Source organism: Leopardus geoffroyi, chromosome D1, assembly GCF_018350155.1.
Source record: "Leopardus geoffroyi isolate Oge1 chromosome D1, O.geoffroyi_Oge1_pat1.0, whole genome shotgun sequence".
In the NCBI taxonomy this organism is placed as follows: Eukaryota; Metazoa; Chordata; class Mammalia; order Carnivora; family Felidae; genus Leopardus; species Leopardus geoffroyi.
This window is the reverse complement of record NC_059329.1, coordinates 55,856,609-55,879,301: the sequence shown is the minus strand read 5'-3', so window position 1 is coordinate 55,879,301 and position 22,693 is coordinate 55,856,609. Positions and strand designations below refer to the sequence as shown.

General features: G+C 46.8%; 1 long non-coding RNA gene across 1 annotated transcript; it reads left to right on the top strand.

Moving 5' to 3' along the window:
• Window positions 1–505: 505 nt before the first annotated feature.
• LOC123601137 lies at window positions 506–18,061 on the top strand. The gene is made up of 6 exons (XR_006713986.1): window positions 506–599; window positions 4,756–4,837; window positions 7,104–7,226; window positions 11,664–11,791; window positions 17,579–17,774; window positions 17,877–18,061. It is a non-coding gene; the product is annotated as an uncharacterized LOC123601137 (long non-coding RNA).
• The last annotated feature ends 4,632 nt before the right edge of the window (window positions 18,062–22,693 follow it).

Here is a 22,693-nt window from a genome sequence, read left to right as displayed (position 1 = left end):
CCAGCCCATCCCCGTTTTCTCCATTTCCACTGCAGTTACTCTGGCCCAGCTCCCATGGCCTCTGTCTACAGACTCTTCACCCATGTTCCTGCAACCCCTAAATGCCACCTCCCACGCCAAGCCAGAGGGGTCTCTCTTAAAAGCGAATAATCTGGCCAGGCCACGGTCCTGCCTAGCCTAATTTAAAAGACTCTGCTTCGTTGGCCCTTGGTACCCTCTCCAGCCTCTGACACGTCACCTTGAACTCAATACAGTGATGGTAATTTCCCCCAAATGCCACCCTCTTGGCCTTTTCATAGTCTGTGCCCTCTGCCCCCTCGTATTCTTTCAGCTTTCAGAGCTTAGCTTACATATCTTCAGGAAGCCTTCCCTGCCTCCTGGGTCGAGTGGGGAGCCTCCTGCAGAGTCCCGCGGTGGGTCTGGTGGCTTCCGCTGCCCACGCCCCCCCCCCACCCCGCACCCCACACCCCACACCCCACACCCCGAGCTCCAGAATCCCAGCTCAGGCGCCAGGCACCCACGCGCGCATGCGCCCCTCGGCGCCGTGGCCAGGCGCTGAGTCCCGTCCAGGCTTCTGCACCGGCTCCGCGAAGGGGAAGGTGAGCCCGCGCCAGAAGGAGCGCTGGAAAGGCCGTTTCCGCCTCCTCCGGGCCCAGGGAATATTTATGGGCTGCCGGAGGGCAGCGGGGAGGGAGGCTGGGCCGCGGGGGCCGCGACTGCCCCGCGGGCGGGATGCGCCGCTCGCTCGGGTTCCCTGCGGTCCCCGGCGGGGCTTCGGTGCGTGCGGAAAGCGGCCCAGAGTCCCCAACCTCGGGACCCGTCCGCTGCCCATTCGGAGGCGACCGCAGCCTGGAAGCGGAGAGTCCCCAGCTGTTTTCCTTCCACTCCAGGCGGGGCGGGGCGGGGCGGGGTGGGCGGATGGAGGTGGGAAGGAGCCTGGGGAGGGAGGCAGGTGTGCAGCTCGCTATGCTCGTGGGGTAAGCAGCTCGAGGCGCTGTGGCACTGCCTCTCGTGACTCGGCCCACTTCACAGGCGGGAAACTGAGGCGGTCCTGAGACAGAGCCAAGAAGGGCACTGCCGGGTCCTGGTCCGCGCTCTGCCCGCTGCGCCACGCGGCATCGCCGTAGGCCGAGGGCAGCTCACTCTTGGGTGGGCACGAGAATCACCGGGACAAGTTATTAAGATGCAGATTTTAGGTCCTCGTCTCCCAGAAATTAGGTGGGCCTGGAGTGGGGCCCAAAACAAGCAGGCCATACACCCACACGTTGTGAAATATTGGTGAAGAGATATTTTAGACTAGGAAGGCTCCCCTCAACTGATGGCCAGGATAAAGCAAGCATGGACAGGCTGGGGGACGCAGAGAGCCTGAACTTGGAAGAGACGGATTTGAATTCTGATTTTCCCCTGGGGAACCAGGAGCTGGTGATTAACCTCTCCGTGCCTCGATTTTCTCCGTGCCTAAAGGCGGAGCTAACAGCCCGCAGGGTTCTCCAATGTCAAAGAGATTTACAGGAAAGTGCTTTGCAAACGAACCACCACCAACGGATATTATTAGCTGTCCATGCCAGTCCTCCGATCCTCTAGGCAAGGGGAGAGGTCAGCCTGGTATGGTGATGAGCTCAGGGACCACCTCCTCTGTAAAGCCCATCCTGATTCAGTCACTCGGGTTGAAGCCCTCCTTCCTCTGAACTGCCCACCACTCAGCTTCTTCACTCCTATTTGGTACTCCTTTCCTGCGCTTGGGGCTGAGGTACCTGTGCCCTTTTTTTTCCGCCACTAGAATGTGAGCTCCTCCTTCGAGACTCTTCAGAATTAACGATGATGTCAATTTCAGCGGTGGAGACAGACCTGAGTTCAAATCTCAATCCTGTCACTCATTGGTGGGGGGATCTTGGTCTGTGGATCCCCCTGAGTCTCTATAGGTGTAAAGCGTAAAGGATAATGTCTGTAAGCTTCTCTAGAATGTCTATCACTCAGTAGACCCAACTTGGGTAAAACCAGGTACAAGCTTGGGAGACTGAGGAAGGCATCACAAAGGATGGCTTTTGATCTGGGCTTTTAGACCCAGAAAAGGTCTTATCAGGTAAAGAACTAGTGGGGAAGGCCTCTTCCATATGCTGGTTACCCTCAGTTTACTTCTATAAATTGGCAGCAGAGAATTCCTGCTCTAAAATGTGTTGTGGCTGTTCATTTAAAAATTGAAATAGGATAAGGATAGCAAGTTGAACACACACTGTGGTCTTTCCTGAAACCAACTAAAACAACAGTAAAGGGACTTTTCAAAATATTAGAAACCAGACACAGCCAACAAAGAATAGTAAGCGATTGAATTCTAAATAGGCAATAAAGAAAGCTGAAAAGCAGCCCAATTTACACTGTGAAATCCCCAAATGGTTCGGGAGTTGGCTGTACCAGGTACTTCTGGAAATTGGGTGGATGGTGGGGAGGCTTAAAATAGGAAGATTGTTTGAAAATCTATTTAAGAGGCAATTGGACTCCCAGATACCCTCCTCACCTTTAGTGTTTAGTCGAATGCTAAAGGTCCATTCTCAAAAGCGAGTAGCAAAGGATCTCTATTCTGGGGGCGCTCTGACAACAGAATCAGGTAATTACTTGTGGACCCAATATTGATGTCTCTAGTCCTTTTTCTCCATTCAACTACCCAAACTCTGGCTGCTGAGATAGTAACCCCTACCCCCCACCCCCTGCCCCAGCCAGGAGATTAAAGGAGCTTTTTTCTTGACCAGCTCAACGGAAAAAAACATGGAAAGACCCAACCAGCTCCATGCACCCAGCCCCAATCGTGTCCATAAGGTATCCAGTCTGTGTTTTAGTGCCCCGTGTTTAAATATGAACAGACTACTATGAGCAGATGAGTAAGCATCTGAGGGAAAGCTTCTAATAAGAAAGAGGTTAGAACAAACAACAAGGGGAGAAACTTGGAAGATAGCAACTATGCAAAAAGCAGAAGGCTTGAAAGAGAAAACCATCATTAATGTATCTTTAATTGCATCCATGAGTGACGAGAAAAAGAACTCTTGGGGGGCACCCGGGTGACTCAGTCGGTTGAGCGTCCAACTTCAGCTCAGGTCATGATCTCACGGTTCGTGAGTTCAAGCCCCACATCAGGCTCCGTGCTGACAGCTCAGAGCCCGGAGCCTGCTTTGGATTCTGTATCTCACTCTCTCTGCCCCTTCCCCACTCACACTCCATCTGTCTCTCAAAAATAAATAAACATTTAAAAAAAATTTTTAAATGACTCTTGGAAATTAAAAATAATGATAGCAGAAAATGAAAAACTCAAAAGAATTGTTGGATATAAATTTGAGAAAACAGAGCAAAAAGGCTAAGAAATGGAAAGCAGAAAAGACAAGATGTTTAGAGGGCGAGTTAAGGGAACTCAACATCTGAATGACAGGGATTCTAGGAAGAGGTATTAGGAAAAAAATATCCTAGGACTGAACTACATGAATGTCAGCTTGAAATGACCCCTTGAGGACTCAGCACAATGGATGAACGTAGACTGATACCATGACGTCAAAATCTCAGAACTCTGGGAACAAAGAGAAGATCACAAAAACTTCTGGATAGAAGAAAAAAAAGAAGCAGGATTCACACAAAAGATTAAGAAATATACTGACATTGCGTTTCTTAATAGCAAGATGGGACCTAGGAGCCAATGGCAAAGTGCCCTCAAAATTCCAAGGGGAATTATTTCCATCCCAGAATTCTGGGCCCGGCCAAATGATTATAAAGAGTGAAGAGAGAATAAAGACCTATTTAGTCACGTAAGATCTCTTTGCACACTTTCTCAGGAAGCTGCTGGAGGATGTGCTTTAGCAGAAATGAACAAGTGAGCAGACCAAGAAAGGGGAGGACATGGTATCTAAGGAAGAGAAAATGCCACAAAGGAGGGGCAGAGGAGTCCCCAGGCCAACAGTTGTGCAGTAGAGAGCAACCAATCCTCTCTGGAACAGGATGGGAGACTCTGGAAGAGATTTCTCCAAGGAAATGAAACTGGCAGACTATCCAACACATTTAAACATATTGAGAGATTATATAACTGTAATTGTTAGGCAGGAAAGGAAAAGTAATCACAGAGTATTACGCGGCTCACTTGTCAATAGCATTTGTATGGCCTAATAATGCAAACGGTGAGTACTCTTCCAACCAAATTTGTGATGTAGCTATACTGGACAGATGGTGGGGGACACAAAATGGGCATGTGGGTATAGAGAAGGCAAGGAGAAAGAAACCTAAAACTAAAAAATCAAGAAGTAGCAAGAGAGGCAAATAATTTAGAGTGGAAAGCAACTGCTTCTGTAGAGCAAGCAAATGCATGGGTGCGCGCGCATGTGTGTTTTGAGCAGGGAGATGGCTGCCTTCCATTACAAGCCTTGCCGGCTTCCTAAACTACATGCATGTACAACTAATTTTTTTTAATTGAGTGACAACAAACCCCTGAGCTGAGGCTACTAGTGGCAGGAGGGCGGTCATTTTTAGCAGAAGGCTTAGCCTAGTACTGACCGATACTGAAATGCTAGCAGGAGAAGAACGTTCTGGGGGGACTCTAGGTGGAAGGTAGTTCATCTGCCGAGGGGCGAATTCAAATGCCATGCCTTCCAGAAGCCTGCCAGAAGCCTTCCATGGTCCCCGCAGCCTCATAGGACCTCTCCTTTCCCCCATCCCTTATCCCACTCTGATTGCTATGATCACTGTCTAGCTTCATCTGTGGGTATTCTTTCTTTCCACCAGGCTGTGAACTCCCCAAGGACAGTAACTACAGCCAAGTGACACAGAGAAGCTGCTCAATAAATATTTGCTGAATGCGTGAATGGTCAGTATGTCGTGAGGGCTGGGCACGTGCTATTGAACAGAATAACACTTAAAACTTATTGAACAGAAAGCCTCTTTTTCCTTACAGTCACCCTTACCTATGCTTTTGGCACAAAGCAAGTCCTTGATAAATGTGCCTTGCCTTGGTGGAGCGGATGTGGCCTCCTGGACTCCCAGCCTGCCGTGTGATTTTGAACAAATTCCTTAATCTTTCAGAAAGGTGCCAGGATTTCTCCGTAAATCAGTAAAGACAAACAAGAGGTAGAGAATGACCTCCTGAGTCTGGGGAGCATCACCTGGGAATTGAGTCGGGGGAGAGAGGCAATGTTGGTACACAAAAGAGCCCCTAGGGATTGTTAGGTGTGTAGGAATGTGAGTGGGTGAAAGGGAAGGGTAATGGCTAATGAAAAGCGGCTGGAGAGAGTTCTGGGTGGAAGAAATGATTCATCCCCCGGCATCTCTTGCCCAAAGCCACTCCTCTTCACTGTCCCTTGGCCCTGGCTTTCAGCAGCCAGCAGTGCTGAGGTCCACATCTGGAGGGATATCTGGCCAGATCCGCCCTGTCCTCGGGCATTGGTTGGGCAGAGTCCCAGGCCAGGCCTACTTCCCTCTGGTTGGTGCAGCATCGAAGATGCCAGCTCCGAGGGCTCAGGCAGAGCCACAGAGCGCTCACACTGCCCGGGACATTAGATCAGCTGGCCCAGAAGGCCCCCAAATGTTAGGTTTTACAGATGGGCACATTCTAAACAGTGGGGAGAATAACGTAAAGTTGCCAACTTCTTATTTTGCTTGGGAAAGAACATTAGAGAAAAAAATAAAATAAATGATATGATAGTGAAAAAAAATCCCAGGGAGAAACAATCAAAGCGATTTCACAATATCACTCACACGTTGGTTTTGTCAACTTAGAGATTCAGACAGGAAGTAGAGTTCTATATCCAGCTTGTTCCTAAGCTTTATTGCAGTTGTTGAGGAAAAACCCTGTTTCACTTGGTTATCTACAAGGAAATGGAAACCACACCCAGTGGAGTCCCACTGAATCTAGAATGTTCTGAGAGCTGAGAACTGAGACAGCAAGCACCAGGCCCTGCTCCCCCTCCTACCTGAAGGGGCAGGAGGCCAGGTGGTGGGATTCAGAGCCAGCAGGCACCCTGACCACCCAGCGCAGAGCAATCAGACCTCGACCTGAAAGGGATGCGGCAGACCAAGGAGGCCTGTGTCGGAGACCCAGGCTGCTCAGTCCATGCAGGCTTCTGGAAACCACCCCTCTGTCAGACTCCCTTACGTGAAAACTGAGGCCTGGAGGGAGGAAGTGATTTACCCAAAATCACACAGCAAGTTGGCGAAGGGTTGGGGCTGGAACCCGGGCCTCTGGCCTGTCAGCCCCAACTCTTCCTGGTAGCTCCTTCTCCTGACCCTGAAAACTGCTCCGAGGTCCTGCCCGGTTGCCATAAACCCCTCGGGGCTCTGGCTCTGGTAGCCAGAGATGGGCTGGTGCTGTGCTGCCGGGGATCAAGTTACCTGCCTGGAGAGGGTCCCCCTCGGGAGCCAGCCACTCTCCAGCTTGGCAGGAGGACAGCTTGGCGAGGCTGGGCTTGTGGAAGATGCCAGAGCTTCTACAGTGGAGGGCTTCAGCCATCCAACACCTCCTTTGAGGCTGCTGTCACCAGACCCAAGCTGGCACCCTGGCTCTGGGCAGAGGATAGCGGGGGTGGGTGGAGGAGAGGGAGGTTATTCAGAAGGCTCTGCCAGGCAGGAGGCAGAAGGTGGACGGGCTTGGCCTCTGCAAAACAGCTTCTTTCCCACCTCGAGGGCTTTGCTCAGGCCATGCCTCCTCCCTGCTTCTCTCTCCTCACAGACATGCCCGGTCTCAAATGACTCTGCAAAGTCTCTTCGATTAATGATGCCATGAAGAGATTGCCATGGGCCCCACGGCCTGGTCTACCCTTTGGGACTTTCATCATCTAATCTGGTGTGGTTGGCTGTCTGTATGTGAATATCTCTAAGGTCCCTGTCTGCACAGACGATGAGTCTCTCAGGCCAACTCTATGGTGGGTAGGCTCCCAGATGAGGATGTGGCCCAGGTGGCCGATTTTAGTCCCGAGCAGGGGGTTGGGGACACTTAATTTCTCTATCATATGTCAGAGCGCCTCAAAGTAGGAAGAAAATCCGGTCGGCCATATGTTCCAGGCACCTGGAAGGTCTCGATAAATAGTTTGTTGAATGGATGAAAGAATATCGAGGTTCAATTTAAGATTCTTTTAAAGGTACCACTGCTGAAAAAGGAAAATCAAAGACCTATTCCAGCTGCTCTCATCTGACAGAAGAGGAAATAGGCCCAATTAAGGCCCTTTCTTGCTGCGGGTATCATAGGGAACACACGAGGCCAGGTAGGTGTCCTGAGACCAGCTGTTGGAGCACTGCTCTTCCGGTGAGTGAGAACCCCATTGAGAGGCAGGGCGGAATACTCCGTGAGCAGCACTGCCACCCAGCTCGCAGGGGTACCTCCGGTCTTCAGTTGGCACCCTGGGCATCTTGAAAACTCCTGTCATTACTTGGGCTGGCTCGCTCCGCCCCACTCACTTCTAAATTTCCCCCGACTTCCCCTATCCTCTGCTGCAAAGCTAGGTGACCTTGAGCGGTTGCTTGGCCTCTCTGAGCTCGCATCACTAAATCGAGAGGAAGGTTACTGGCCTCAAGAATTGCCATGAGTTCACAAGCTCCAGCAGAGAGAGTACAGGATAGAGTCAGCTTTCATGGGAACCTCACTCTGTGCCAGACATGTGTAAGGCACAGGGTCATATCCTGCACTAAGCACTCTAGGGTTGAAGTAGAGCTTAGATTCACAGGCAGGGCTGACTTGAGTCAGAATTCTAGCCCTACTATTGACTCACTATCGTCCCTGGGCAAGTCACTTAGCCTTTCTTGGATTTTCTTTTCTCGTCTGTAAAATGGAAAGAATACCTACCATGCTAGCTTGCTGGGAGGATTGAATGTGAAGCCTACAAATGCCTAGTGCTTGGCAAACAGTAGGTGCTCAGTGCGGGGCAGCTTCCACGTGTTTCTTGCTCTATGAAGGGCCCACTGGCCCATCCTGTGCACCCCTCCCCCTCAGGTCCTCAGGTGAGCACTGGCCCCCCAGCACTGAGTGAGTCCTCAGTTCAAGGCTGTGGAATTTTACCGGAGCCTAACAGGGAGCACCAAAGTAAAGAGGAACGAGGAGGCCCCGGGATGGGGATCCTGGAGTGGGGGCACTGTGCTGGGCTGGCAGCCAGCAGGCCTGGCCCTGGGCCGCGGGCAACCACCTTTCTCCGAATCAGATCCTTCCCCCGGAGCAAGCAAGCAGGCAAGCGGGCTCTGGCGGAGGCCCTGGCCAAGCACAGCGGAACCTTTGTGAGCTCTTGGCTCTCCCCACAGCTCCCCCCCTTCCTTGTCATTGCCTGCAAGGAGCCCAGGGAGTGGGGCTCCAGACAGGAAAGCAGCTCCCAGACTTCCTGGCCCTCGTCACCCCCATCAGCCTCTCGCTGCCTTAGCCTGGCATTCAAGGCCTGAGGCTCTCAGCCCCTCTCTCTCATCACTGCTCCCTCCTGCCCGTCTTCCCTCCCCGGTTGCCACCCTCTCTTGCACATGTGGTTTTCTGTCCCTCTTAGTCTTCTTGAGAGGTGTGCACAAGGCCAGGGCCCTGGATGAGCAGGGAGAGGCCTTCACTCCAGCAGAGGTCAGCATCTTCCTCCCATCCTCTGCTGCTCCTAGAGCAACACTTCAGCACTGCCCCAACCAGTCCTAACCACTCAGACTTCAGTTTAGTCTTTACTGGCCATGGCTTAGCCCTGGGAGTCGCTTTCCTTCTCTGTACAGAGACAAGACCCCTGCCTTGGGCAGATCCTGATAGGGCAACTTTCTGTCAAGGAGGCTTCCTGGACTCTCGTCCTTGCCCCCAGCAGCCAGACATGGCTGTGCCAGGTGCCTCACCACCACCCAGGATGCCTTGGGCACCAGGAACATGAACTCTGAAACCGCCATCTCTCTGAGGTCTAGCCTTGAATGGATCATCGCTCAGAACGCTCCTCCTGCAGCCTGGATCCCTGGGTAGTTCCTCCACAGGGGGAGGTTTCCCTGTGACATTCTCGCTGAACACTGTCCTACTCTCCCCTCATCACCATCATGGCAGAGGCTCTGCCTGTCTTGTTCACCACTGGATTCCCAGGACCTAGAACAAGACAGGGGCTCCAAAATCAAGAACCACCTGCTTGGGTCAGGTCCTCCCACCCCCTATGCCATCAGTACCTGAACTCACCTTCACTTCACAGAGTACATCTCTGCATGAAAAAAAAAAAAAAAAAAAAAAAAGCCCATAAACAAAGTCAGACAAACGAAAAATGGAGGAAACATTTATACACAAGACAAAATGCTAATTCCTTTAATATTTTATAAGGCAGTAAGAAAAATACCTTTGTTCATATTCTTTATTCAATTGGAAAGAAATGAAATTTACAAAAAGGAAAAATAAACATTTTTATATCTGTGAAAAGATGCTTAACCTCACTTCAAACAAAAGAAAAATCAATTAAACAGGGAGCTGTGTCCCTCAGACTGGTTTAGACCAAATAGGATATATTTAGGAGAGATCTACTTGCAAGTGTTTGCAAGAATGGGTAAGGAGATTCATTCCAGTATTGTTTGGAGTTATAAAGGACCAGACAGTAACGATTTTAGGCTTGAGACCCATAGGGGTTCACTGCTAAAAAAGAAAGAAAGAAAGAAAGAAAGAAAGAAAGAAAGAAAGAAAGAAAGAAAGAAAGAAAGAAAAGAAAGAAAGAAAGAAAGAGAGAGGGCCAGATTTGGCCAGCAGGCCACAGCAACCAACCCGTGGTTTAGATGAACAAAAGACTAGGAAAGACTAGGAAAGATCTTTTTTTTTTTTTTTTTAATGTTTGTTTATTTTTGAGGGAGTGTGAGTGGGGGAGGGACGGGGAGGGGGGACAGAGGATCCCAAGTGGGTTCTGTGCTGATAACAGGGAGCCCAATGCAGGGCTCCAACTCATAAACCACGAGATCATGACCTGAGCTGAAGTCGGCTGCTCAACCGACTAAGCCACCCAGGAGCCCTAAGACTAGGAAATCTCTTGATGCCAATACTAGAGGAATGCCTAATCACATATCACATATCCCTAGGATGGAATACACGTGCAGAAGAGACGTGCTTATCAGTTGCCTTCATGTGCATTTTGAAAAGAAAATATACATTTACATCCTGTGTACCCTAGAATTCTCTGGGACGATACAGAAGAGCTACCCCGTGAAGAAAACCAAGTCTAAGGGAGCCAAGGCTGGAAAGACAATTTTCACAGGATACCCCACTGCTCTGTCTGAAATGCATTCATAAGTACATTTTAAATTAAAAAAAAAAAAATAACCCTCCATCCCCCAAATAAAAATGTTCCCTGAAACAAAGGGATTCGTGGTAAAGGAAGTTCGGTCCATGCAGGGTTAAGCAGAGTTAACGTGTCTTTGCTGCAGGATTTTGGGTATGTGGGGGTGTAGCCTTTAATATACCACTGTGCCTCGTGAATCCTGAGGAGGACACTGTATGTGGTACTTCCCACGCTTATTGCAGGACCACAGAGAACCTCTGGGGGCCAGTATTCCGTGGAATAGATGCTGAGAATCACCACCTCCAGCAGCAAGCACAGATGCCTTTACACTCACTATTCTCTGCCCCACGCCCCCACTCTGTGCCTCGGTCTTTCTTGAAGTACGTTCCTCAGGTCACTTATCTTGTGAGATGCTCCGTGGTCAAATATTCTTGGGAAACAGTGTTCTGCCTAAGTGGATGACAAGTCATTGCTCACGCTTCTTACAGATTTTACTACTTCTCTGTCTTCACTCACACACCACCCCTTCCGTCTGGACTGCGCTTTATTTTAACCCGTTTCTACCTGCCAAAGTTTAAGTCATCCGTCAAGGCTTGGGTCTTATGCTTTCTGCACTATGATGAAGGCTTCTTGGATCCTGGCAAAATTCTACAGATGCCTGACAAGTGTCCCCAGACACTTATTGAAAGAAAGTAATTGCTGAGTGCAATAGAGGAATGACTGAGGGAGGGAAGAGGGAGGGATAGAGTGGAAAATTAAACTAAGAGGGGTGATTGTGCTCAGGTCAATAATGGGTGATGCAGTAGTTTGTTATACATGTGTCCACAATCCTATTCGTTATGGGTGGTGCAGGCAGAACTTCCACTCTGGAGGTCTGACTGCAGGTCCCAAAGCAGCCTGCTGGCCTGATCTTGGGCAGTCCCAGGGACAGGTGGAGAAGTCCCTCTCTCCTAAGCTCTCCCTCACGCTGGGCTGAGGGAGACACAGAATCCAAAGCAGGCTCCAGGCTCTGCTCGAACTCACGAGCCGGGAAACCATGCCCTGGGCCAAAGTCAGACGCTTAACCAACTGAGCCACCCAGGCGCCCCTCCCCTGAATTGTTTTGACCAAAGAACCTTGTGGGGGTCTGCAGAAATTGAGCCGCCCACACTCCCCACCCAGCCTCTACAGCTCACTGGACACCCCAACGCTGGCCTCTCTCAGGGAGGTGGTGTGAGGGTGGACCTGCATGGGGATCCAGAACAGAAAGAGGCCAACTGACTTGTTTATCCTGATAAGCAATTTCCTCTGGAACCTTCAGCAAATTGCCTACCCTCTTTGAACTTCATTTTCCCTAACTCTACAATGAGTGTGTCTACCTCACTGGTTTCTTAAGAGTATTAAGTTCAAGTAGATGAAAGTACCTGGCATAGTAGGCACTTAGCAGTAGTTTCTTTCTCCCTTCTTCCCCAGTGCAGGTTCCAGGCTGCTAGAGAGACTATTGTTTAGTTTTCAATTGTGTGGTGCCAGGACACTGAATGGAGGAGGATAAATTGGGATGGATGGGAAGGCAGCTGTGGCCCAGTCTACACCAAATATAGGTATGCAAATTTCAAAGCATCCTCACCCCCAGGGAAAGCTTCTACGAGCCTTTCCCTTTCAAGGCTTGCTTGTATCATTCTGCTTATAACTAGCTGGTATTCTCATCAGTCTCCCTCTCACCCCACTGACACCGCACAGATGTGGGTCCCCCTCAGAGCAGATGCTCAAGATGACTCAGCTATGTGCCCAACCCCCCAGGCTTGGCACAGAGTGGGTTCACCAGATGGAATAGTGGGAAAGGCTGGTCTCTGCTGCTGCCCCTGAAGGTCCCTTAGAGAACAGTTTTACATACTGCCCAGAGGTGCCAAGCTCTTGGCCAGAGTGAGCAGGCACTGGGAGCCCAGGCAAGGAGAGGGGATGAGGTGACAAGAGGCAGGGATGGACAGAACTGGAGAAGGAACAGGCCACTTTGTGATCTGCCCTTGGGCATTCATTTACTAAACTCAATGAACAGATATTAAGTGCCTAGTGCTTCCCAGGCTCTTTGCACATCTGGCTTGGGGTACTGCGGTGTGTTGGTCAACAGTAGTGTGGACCTGGCTCTATATGCATTCTTGGGCAAGTTGCTCAATGTCTCTGAGCTTCGATGATACCATCAGTGATATGGACGTTATACTCTGTTTCACAATGTTGTTCTATGAATTATGTGAGTTTATTTATGTAAATTGCTTGACACAATTCTGCTACATTAACTGTTTGCTGATATAATTGTTAAGATAATTCTCACTCAATCCTGTATGGTCAGAGCTAGAGTTCAGGCAGATCTTGTAGCCAGGCCAGCAATCCAGTTCCTTCGTCTCAGTGCTAAGAAAATGGGCCAGAGAAGACACAGGCAGAGCAGGAACAGATCCCTGGCCAAGGGACTTTGCAGGACTTTCTTTCCATCTAAGCTGTTGTTTTTCCCTGAGTTTAGAGCCTGCAGAACAGGCGTGTATGCTGATTCGCCAAGTACTCCTCCGGGGAAAGTGGTATGTGGAGCTGGGGCGCAGTTTGCACATAACTATGCAATAAAGGCAACTTCCTGGACTCACAGCTGAGGATGTACTTAAGGTGCCGTCCATTGCTGGGCCTGCAACGTGCTGCTCCGAGCACCTCCTCTCTCTTGTTGTTCCTTCTGAGTTACAGCCCGACCCAAGAGAGCTCACTGCGTCACCCCAGGACATTCTCTTACTGGCTTTTGAGGCAGTAATAATGACACAAATGTCTTTGTAAAATTTTCCACTGTTTCCAGTGTGCTATCATCTTCTTGATTTCATTTGATCTCCATCACATTAAAAATTTTTTTTAATTAAGTTTGTTTTGAGACAGAGAGAGAGAGAGACAGAGTGTGAGTGGGGGGAGGGGCAGAGAGAGCAGGAGACCCAGAATCCAAAGCAGGCTCCAGGCTCTGAGTTGTCAAAGCAGAGACGGATGCAGTGCTCGAACCCACAAGCTGTGAGATCATGATCTGGGCCAAAGTCAGATGCTTAACCAACTGAGCCACCCAGGCGCCCCTCCATCACATTTTTTTTTAACAGATGGAGAAACTGGGGCACAAGGAGTTAACTCACTTATTTGAGGTCCTAGTTCTGGTCACCAAATATATTCACAAAGTCTAGTGCTTATTCAACTCCTTAACATCTGACACTTACTGGGTGCTTCCTGAAAGCCAGTTTCCACTCGAAATTCTCTACCTAAATTAAGTCCTAGTAAACCTCACAACCACCCCATGTGGCAGAAACCATTACTATTCTCCCCCAGAGGACGCAGGTCAGGTAACTGACCCAAGGATACACAGCTGGCAGGTGGCAGAGCCAGGGTTCAAATCCAGATAGCTGGGCTCCACAATCAATATTCCTAATCTCTGTGTCAGGATTTCATACCCTCATGCTATGGACATTTGGGGCCAGAAAGTCCTTTGTTCTGGGGGGGCGGGGGGTTGTCCTACGCATTGATGGATGTTCATCTGCACACTAGATGCCAGTAGCTCCCTCTCCACACCAGCTGTGACAACCAAAAATGCCTAACATTGCCCAATGTCACTTGATGGTTAAAATCTCCCCTGGCTGAGAACCACTGCTCTGTTATACTATCCTAAAATGACAATATATAGGTTTGTGGGGTTTTCTTAACTATGGCAACCCCTAATTTTAGACAAAATATGTTCTACAGATCTCTTTCCAAAATGAATCAACATTCGGATTCAAATAACCTTAACTGCTCATCTCCTATGCCCAGGCAATTTATAGACCATTTAAAAAATGAATTGATGCTTAGGGAAATCAAGCGACTTGCCCGGAATGATAAAGTTAGTATGTGGCAGAACAGGAACGCGAATATTGGTCTCAAGGTCCACATGATGAACTTTTTTTGGTAGTATTTATTCTGAAGTGACATATTTAGTATTTTCTCAATTCTAAGATACACTTTTTCCCCACAACTTAATGGTTTTGAAACCGAGATGCAACTTAAAACCAATGTGTGTTTACAGTGGAGACACTTTTTTATTCCCCTAAAAGCTGCTATTTAATTGAAAGTGTATCTCATAACTAATAGCCTCTCAGAACTGAGAGCTGAAGGCTGCGAGCTGTGAGCGTGGGAGGCGCTGATGGAGTCAGATGGGAAGGGAAGAGACAGAGCAGTGGTCCTCCCTGTCTGGAAGGACTCCTGGGCTGCTGCCCCAGCTGTCTGCCTGAACTCTGCATCTTTCCCTGCTGACCTCTGTTCCGCCCTTGGGACCTACCCATACCACACTGCTCCAAGAAGTCTCTGCAGGTCCTTTGGTGTGAAGCTCATCCTTTCTTAATTTCATCTGGAAGCATTTTTGCATCAGAGCATTTCAGTAACATGATCGCATATGTAACCGACTAAATACTTTGTCCTTAATCATGGAGATATTCGCATCCCGCTTCACAGATGAGAAGACTGAGGCCCAGGGAGGGGCAGCAACCTGCCTAACCTCTCTCTTAAGGGCACAGAAGAGAAGTGGGTCTCCAGGGTCTTCACGTTATCAATACCTCCTGCTTGTTCTGGGGCAGTTAACCATAACCAGCACTCAGGTGAGCCAAGTCTTCCCTTGGACAAAGTAGCATTCCAAGCTGTGGTGAGGATTGCCCAGACTGCGCAATAAACAGAGTGACATCTGAAGTCAGTGAGGTAAAGTGGTTACCGCTCCCAAGCAGCAGCACTGGCTGGCTGTCCTCACACCAAACCTCTGCTCTGTACTGCTGGTCTGGCCAGCTCTGCCCCTGCTCTCATTCGGGTGCTTCCAGGTCCCAGCCAGGCCCGCCTTCACTCTCACCAGCAGGAAAGGGATAGCAGTCTCGTCCAGGCCTCCCCAGAGGAATGGGTACCCACATCCCTGCTCTCACTGATGTCACAGAGGTTGTGGTCTGGCCCCTCTGGCATAGCCCACCAATGCTCTAACTTTTCTAGAGCTGGACTCAGATCCCTCATCTAACACAGGGATGTGCAAAGAACCTTCCCCAAACACCAGACTCCGAATCACAGGGCCACAGAGCTAGAGGAGACATGAGTTGAGTCCCAGTGGTGCTGTATTTTGGCCAGTCGGCTGGGGATGACACCACCAATCTCACAGGTTGTGGGAAGACTGAAAGGACAGGTCTGCAAAGACCCTGGGGGCACTCTCACGTGCTGTGGGCAGGGGAGGCAGTTTGAGGCTAGCTGCATAGTGTTTTGCAAAGACACAGGCTCTGGCTTTAGACAGACACGGACCATGTGACTGCAGGCAAATAGTTTCCTTGAAATTCAGTTCTCTCATGGGGATAATTTATCAGCCTCATCAAAATGTGAGTCTTAAATGAGATTATGTACATAATGTATCTCACACAGTGCCTGGCATACAGGAGGCACCCAATAAATATTAAGTTCCTTCTTAAGTGTAAGTGTCATTATATGAAGCATAGCAGAAACCATTACTTTAATTCTATTATTTAAGCATACTGATAATCTCCTACTACAGGTAGAGACTTTAACCTCAAATGAGCACTGAGATTGCTAATGATTTTAAAGCACCAGCAGCCCCCTTTGTGTTTAGTCATCTATTACCCAGGGAGACTGCAAAGCTGGAAAAGGAATTGCAGCCCAGAGGAAAATGCCACTACAAAACGGAGGCAATTTAAAAGTGCACATCTCTCCCTCCCTACCGTTCTAGGTCTGCTCCCCTTCTCTATAAGAAGGCTGGAGCCAAGACACAAACAGGTACTAAAGAGGGCAATGAAAATTATATGGGTTGTGGTTTGAGAAGGGAAGGAAGAGAAGAAAAAACTAGGCAGAAACTACTTGACTTGGAAAGGAAGGGGTAAGACGGGTGATAAATAAGAGGGTATTATATGGCAGAGGAGGGTGGTGAGTCCCATGCCAAGGTCATTATTGTGGCAGGCCTGGGGGGAACCAAAGGGATCACGTCTCAAGACTTGGAACACTTTGGAAGAAAGACTATACAAATCACAGATGTTATTAATTATGATTAACAGTGACCAATGTGGGGTTTGCTTTTTAGTTCAACTGTGCTCTCGCATTTTCTAAACATGCCCAGAAACTGCAGGCCGAACTCTGCCATATTCATCTGTGCACCTATGAAGGACTCTACTCCTGTGGCAATTCACACAGGAAAGAGGCCCAGGCTCTTAGCATCTCTTGGAGTATGCCCTGACCAGGGGATGACGGCTAATCCTAAGCAGGAATTTCAAAGGTTTTCAGAGACTGGACAGCTCCATATGCCTTTCCATCCTCAGCTCCAGCTGCTTTCCTCCGCTCAGCCCTCCAGCCACTCTGAATTTCCCGCTGATACTAGAACACATCATCTGGCCATTCACTCAAATACAAAGCACCTATTGCATGCCACGCACCGTTTAGGGCACTGGGACACAACTGCGGTGAACACAAGGTCTCAGCCCTCAGAGAACTTACACACTAGAATGCAAGACTGATCATTTCTAGTAAAGGGAGACTAGTTTTGAAAGGGGAGGCAGAGAAAACTTCTCTGTGGAGATAATATTTAAGCAAAGATCAAAATGATGCAAAAGTGAACTAGAAGCTAACTGGGTTAAACAGCCTTCACAGCATAGCAAGTATAAAGGTCTTGAACGAGCTTCTCTGAATGGGCTTGGTGAGTGGGAGAAACCAAAACGAAACTATGTCGGCAGCGTGAACAAGAACCAGAGTAGGAGATGCCAGAGGTTGGCAGAGGACCAGATCACGTACATCCAGTCCCAGTTGGAGCTTGGATTCTGGTCTAAGACCACTGGAAGGCCCTGAGAAGAGGAGGTCCAGGATCACTCTGGCTAGTAGCTGTAACACAAACTTGGAGGGAGAGAGAGAGAGAGAGCTGATGGTGGTTTGAACTACAGTGGCAACAGCAGAGGTGGTTAAGAAGTAACTGGGGGCAAGAGGCGAGGGTGCACTAGTGGCGCTTGAGCTGGACCTTAAGAATCAGCAGCCTAACAACTTGCCCCCAGTGTCAGTATCTTATCTTTGTAGCAAAAATGCCTGGCACAATGCCTGGCATGATGTATGTTAAAAGCAACTGTAAAAGTAGTAACAAACCCTCTGCAAGAAAAATGTTTTCACGTAAATGATTTTGAAATTCAAATGTTCTTTTCCAGAATGCTACTTAATCTTTTCTGAGATAGGAAAAATATACACATTATAGAAAATTTGGAAAACAGTAGATGCCAAAGAAAAATTCGTAATTCCTCATACGCCCACCACCAAGAGTTAATCGTTAGTATTTTGATGTACTTTTCTCTAAGTCTTTTCACATATTTTCACACATTTTTTAAAAGGTGGATACTTCTACTCTGAGGAGCAACCCAGTCTACCAGAATCAGCTGGTGTTTGAATCCCACTCCACCACTGAATGGCCTTGGACAAGTCACTTTGGCACCCATGAAATGAGGACAGCAACACCTACTGCATCAGATTATGGTGAAGCTAAATGTATGATGCATACAAAGTACCTAAGATGATATTTGGTACATAGTAAGTGCTCAATACCTAGTAGCTGCTCTCATTAAAACGAAGCCCAAATCCCACAAAATGCAATCATAAGGAAAGCTTTCAACATTTTTTTTTTTTTTTTAGGAAAAAGGCTTTGTAAACCCATAATCCAACCACATGTACTCTTCTAAAGAAAAATAATCACACCAAGAATAGGAATTTGCCAAATAAGATGTAAGCAATACCAAATATTTTTTAAATCAAAATTTTATAGTAACACGAACTAACCCCAGATCCTGGCCTGCTTAATAAATCTCCTATAAAGCTGACATACTTATAGGATTACTGTTTACATTAGTAACAGCTTAAAGGGTGGACACTGCTCACCTGCCAAGAAATGATTCTCTCAGGCTCTCCATCTTATGTCTGTGTGGCATGGCAGACCACAACACTGTAGGAACACTTCTGTTCTCCCTTGGCCTCTGCCACCACTGAGGGCATCATCCAGAGCAAGATGCCCTGTCCAGTCCTCTGTAAAATGAGAGTTTGTCTATATAGTTTCCCAAACTCCTTCCGGCTCTAAAACTCTACTGCCATGTAGATTTTAACAGTTTAACATGTGTGATACTGGTTTGAGGAAGAAGTACTTTCTTCATCAGATATCTTGAAAGCCTGAAATAGGATACTGAATATCACAATGATTATCTACTGTTTTTTTGAGGGGAAATGAAGAACCTAACAGTTGACCTCTGAACAGCATAGGTTTGAACACAGGTCCACTTACAAGTGGATTATCTTCAATAAGTATATTGGGAAATTTTTTTGGAGATTTGAGGCAATTTGAAAAAATTCATTGATGAACTGCATAGCCTAGAAATACCAAAAAGATAAGATAAAGTTAGGTATTATTGTAAGAATAAAGTACATAACAACATATAACATACAAAATATGTGTTAATCAACTATGTTATCAGTAAGGCTTCTGGTCGATAGGAGGCTACTGGTTAAGTTTTTGAAGAGCCTAAAGTTATACACAATTTTCAGCTGTGCAGGGGAGCCAGTGCCCCTAATCCCTGAGTTGTTCAAGGGTCAACTGTATATATATATTTCTAATACTAAGATAACAACTCACATTTTCACTGAGAAGCGAGGGACTAATCTAAAAACATTTAGAGTCATGTAGTCCCATGTACACACAATTTTCAAAGGTGGGTCTACTATTAACAAATGTCAATTTCTCAGCGGCTCCAAACCTATTCCAACTGGACTTACTGGCAATTGTTGGTGAAGTTGGCTTAGTTTTATATACCATTATCAATCCAAGGAGGCAATATGTGGGAAAACAAACATTAGTGTGTTTATAGGTTGCTGCAAAGGCTGTTCCCTACTGTCTTCTCTTAGCCTCAAACAGGGAGACATGTAGAAACCACACAGGTTCTCACAGGGCTTACATTTAATAGAAGAGCCAGGCAAGCCTGGGAGCACATGTAAGGGTCACTTGACTCAGATTTCAGGGACCAGAAGCCTCCAGAAAAGTGTCATCTAAGCGGAGTCTGAAGAGCGAACAGCAAGGGTGTGAGGGTGATGACCAGAGACGAGAACAGGTCTCACACCTTTAACTCCAAGTGTACCTGGGGCATTACCTCCTCCAGTCGGCTCCACTCACACCGTGGATTTTCCTCTAGCTAGAGTGACCATAAGTCCTGGTTTGCTCTGGAGAGTCCCGGTTTATCTGGCATAACTATTAAAAGTGCCTCCTTATACTCTCAAAAGTGCTCTGGATGGGATGATCAATTATACCAATACCCTACCTTTAGCCTAGTTCCTGGCAGATCCTGACTTGCAGGTCTGGCTTCCCCAGGTGACTCAGCTGACCGAAGTATGGGATCAATCTTATTTACCTTTGCATCCAAGGCATGGGGTCCACTTCATTCATCTTTGTATCCATGACACCTAGCCTCATGCCTGGGGCTAAAAAGATTGACCACTACAGGCATTCAAGACAGTATTTGAAAATTAACATGAAAAGCAAACTATAAGAGACAACAAATTAGATTTGTAAATCTTTACATCACGCTGAAATCCTCGTTCAAATGTTCACTAGCCACATAATCTTCTAATCCTTAGGTTTTCACCTGAAAAAAAGGGGGGATAATATTACCTTTTTCACAGGTTGGGTAAGTTTAAAGTGCTTCAGCACAGCACTGGCATAGGACGAACAGTTAGCAACAGCTGCCACAGACAAGGACTACTGATCCTCCTGCGGCCACAACCGTTTTGCCGTAAGAAAATCAAACCAACACCTAATGACCAACCAGTAGGGGCTCAGGAAGTGTGCACTAAATGAATGCTTGGTCTCATGCTAGGTGCTGGCTGCAGACCAGATTCTTGGATTGCAAAATGCATTAATCAAAATTACAATTTATAAGTCACAGGATTTGAGTCCCCTCAGTCCAGTTTAAATAACAATTATAAAAAGCCCACCTCACATCCAGAAGAAAAATAGAACACAGCAGCACTATCTGGCTATATCTTAGATAATAACAGCACTTAAAACCTCGTCCTTGTTACAACTGCCCTCTCTTAAAAATTATTCTTCTATAAGCATGCCAACTTAGATATCTGGGTCCATCTCTACCTTTTTGAACTGTCAGCCTCCCACGTTTTATGTGATTAATGTATATACAGAAAACTAGAAAGGCTTCAAATTGAGTCAATAGTCGTTTTCTTGATCCCCCCACCCCCATTACAATATCCTCTTTGCAACAGATCCTTGTTGAACATTTGGAATGAATTAAGACTTTAAATTTCCAGATGTTTAAACTACTACTGTAAATTCAAACTCATTAAAAAGGGCAGATTTACTACCTCTACTTAGTTTTGAAGTCTGTTGTTCACCCTGTCCAAATAATTTACGAAACCAAATACAGTGGCAGGTAGTGTATTCTATTTATATAGTATTCATGGTGAGAAATAAAGGGCATTTAAAAAAGTCTGGAAACTAACTGCCATTTTAACCAACCTATAGATCACACTTATTGTTGTTTCTAAGCTAGTAATTGTTTCCTGAAACCGATCTAGTAGAGATTTTTATGCTAATCTGTACTAAAAATTACTTTGCTTTTTCTGGCCACAAAAAGCTGGCTACAGAGGAGCATTTGATTACAGCAAGAAGACAGCTGCACCCACTCTTGTGAAATAAATGGACCTGGATCTACAGTCCTTTGTGGTAGTGTCTTGGCAGCCAAACAAAGGTGGCAGCATTTCTACACCCAGTTTGTGAAGTCTCAGAAGTTTCAGGCTTTTTTTTTTTTTTTTTTTTTTTTTTTGCAAAGAACCCATGTTGACTATAATGAGCACATTCTAGAGATGCTGTGCTGAAAGCTGGCAATGGATAAAGCAGGAACATAAAAGAAGCCTATTCCTAAAGCAAATATTTCTTTTATAAACCATAAGAATGAAGTGACTTTCATAATCAATTTTAAGATTGAAGGATTGAGATATCTGGCTATGGCAACTTATTAGCTATATAATTTGGGGCAATTCATTTACCTCTGTGAGCTTGACTGCTCAACCGAAAAATGGGGATAATAAGTTGCTTTTTTCAGAGAACTTGATGATATAGTCACGGTGCTCTGTAAGCTCTAAGGTATCATATAAATATTAATAAACACTGCAAGTACAACTTTCCTGCTTTATGAATCACTCACTTTCAATAGCACTTAAAAAGTAGCTGTCCCTAAAATTATACAAAACTAGATCCAATTAAGTCACTGCAGAGGAACTGGCCTCAAGAAGGGTCTCTTTCAACTCAATTACTATTTATCTCAGGGGTTTTGTTAAGAATTAAGTAAAAATGACACAAAATTACTAATAAAGTGTTTGCTCTCATTTTTCAAGTAACACATCCTAGGTTAGGCTTCAACTGTGTTAACTTTTTTTCTTTCCCAAAAAATGTGAGTGGACGTGTCAAAAGCAAAAATTCTTCCAGTTAGATTAGCTGAATCTTAAATCTAAATCTATGTTCTGGCATATTTTGCCAACTGTTTAAATACAGCATTTTTTTAAAAACTGCACATGCTTTTATAGATGGCCTGTCTTCTTTACTTTTAATTTTAATAAATTCGATTCACTTAACCCTGTAAAGTGTGTTTATGTATAGTTACAAGTAAGTACAACTGTACTTCTGTAACTTGTACTTGCAACTCAAGACTGCAAGCGCCAGCAAGTGAGAAAGCGCAGCCCTTAAGCCTGGCACACAGTCGGCATTCATCTGATATTTGTGGAATATTCATATTAATTCATAAGTGGTCACAACACCCACAACTTTCTATCTAATCTTGCGAAAATGACAATCCCAGTTTTATGTGACCCAATGACTCCATCTATCTTCAAAGACCCAGAGTTTGTAAAAATGCACTTAATAAATTAGGGTTTGGGGGCTTTCACTACAGTCCCAAATTAATTTAGAGAATATACAGATTATAAAAACAAATGATGGGCACCTTAAAAGCTTGACCAATGCTTGTTGCATGGCTGTTTTGCATACATGATTATGGCAGACTGCAAACAGGGCTGCATTTTGCAGCTTGTCTTTTCAGGATGAGGAGCCGATTTCCTCACGCCTTGAATCTGGGCCAGCCTCATGACCTCCTGTGACCAAAAGAATGTGGTGAAAGTGATGTTCTGTGAGTTCTTGAGCTCAGGCTTTGAAGCTCCTGCCTTTGCCTCCTTGGTACGGAGACCACTATGCCCTAAGCCCAAGGTAAAAGACCACATGGAGAGGACCAGCTGTTCCACCCAGCCCCCAGCCAATCTGCCAGCAGAATGCAGAGTACCCACATGACACTAGCAAAAGAACCACTCAACCAAGCCACAAAACTGAGGAACGAGATGAACTGGTTTTTTTAAGCGGCTAAGTTTTGGGATGTTGCCAAGCAGCCACAGGTAACTGATGATAA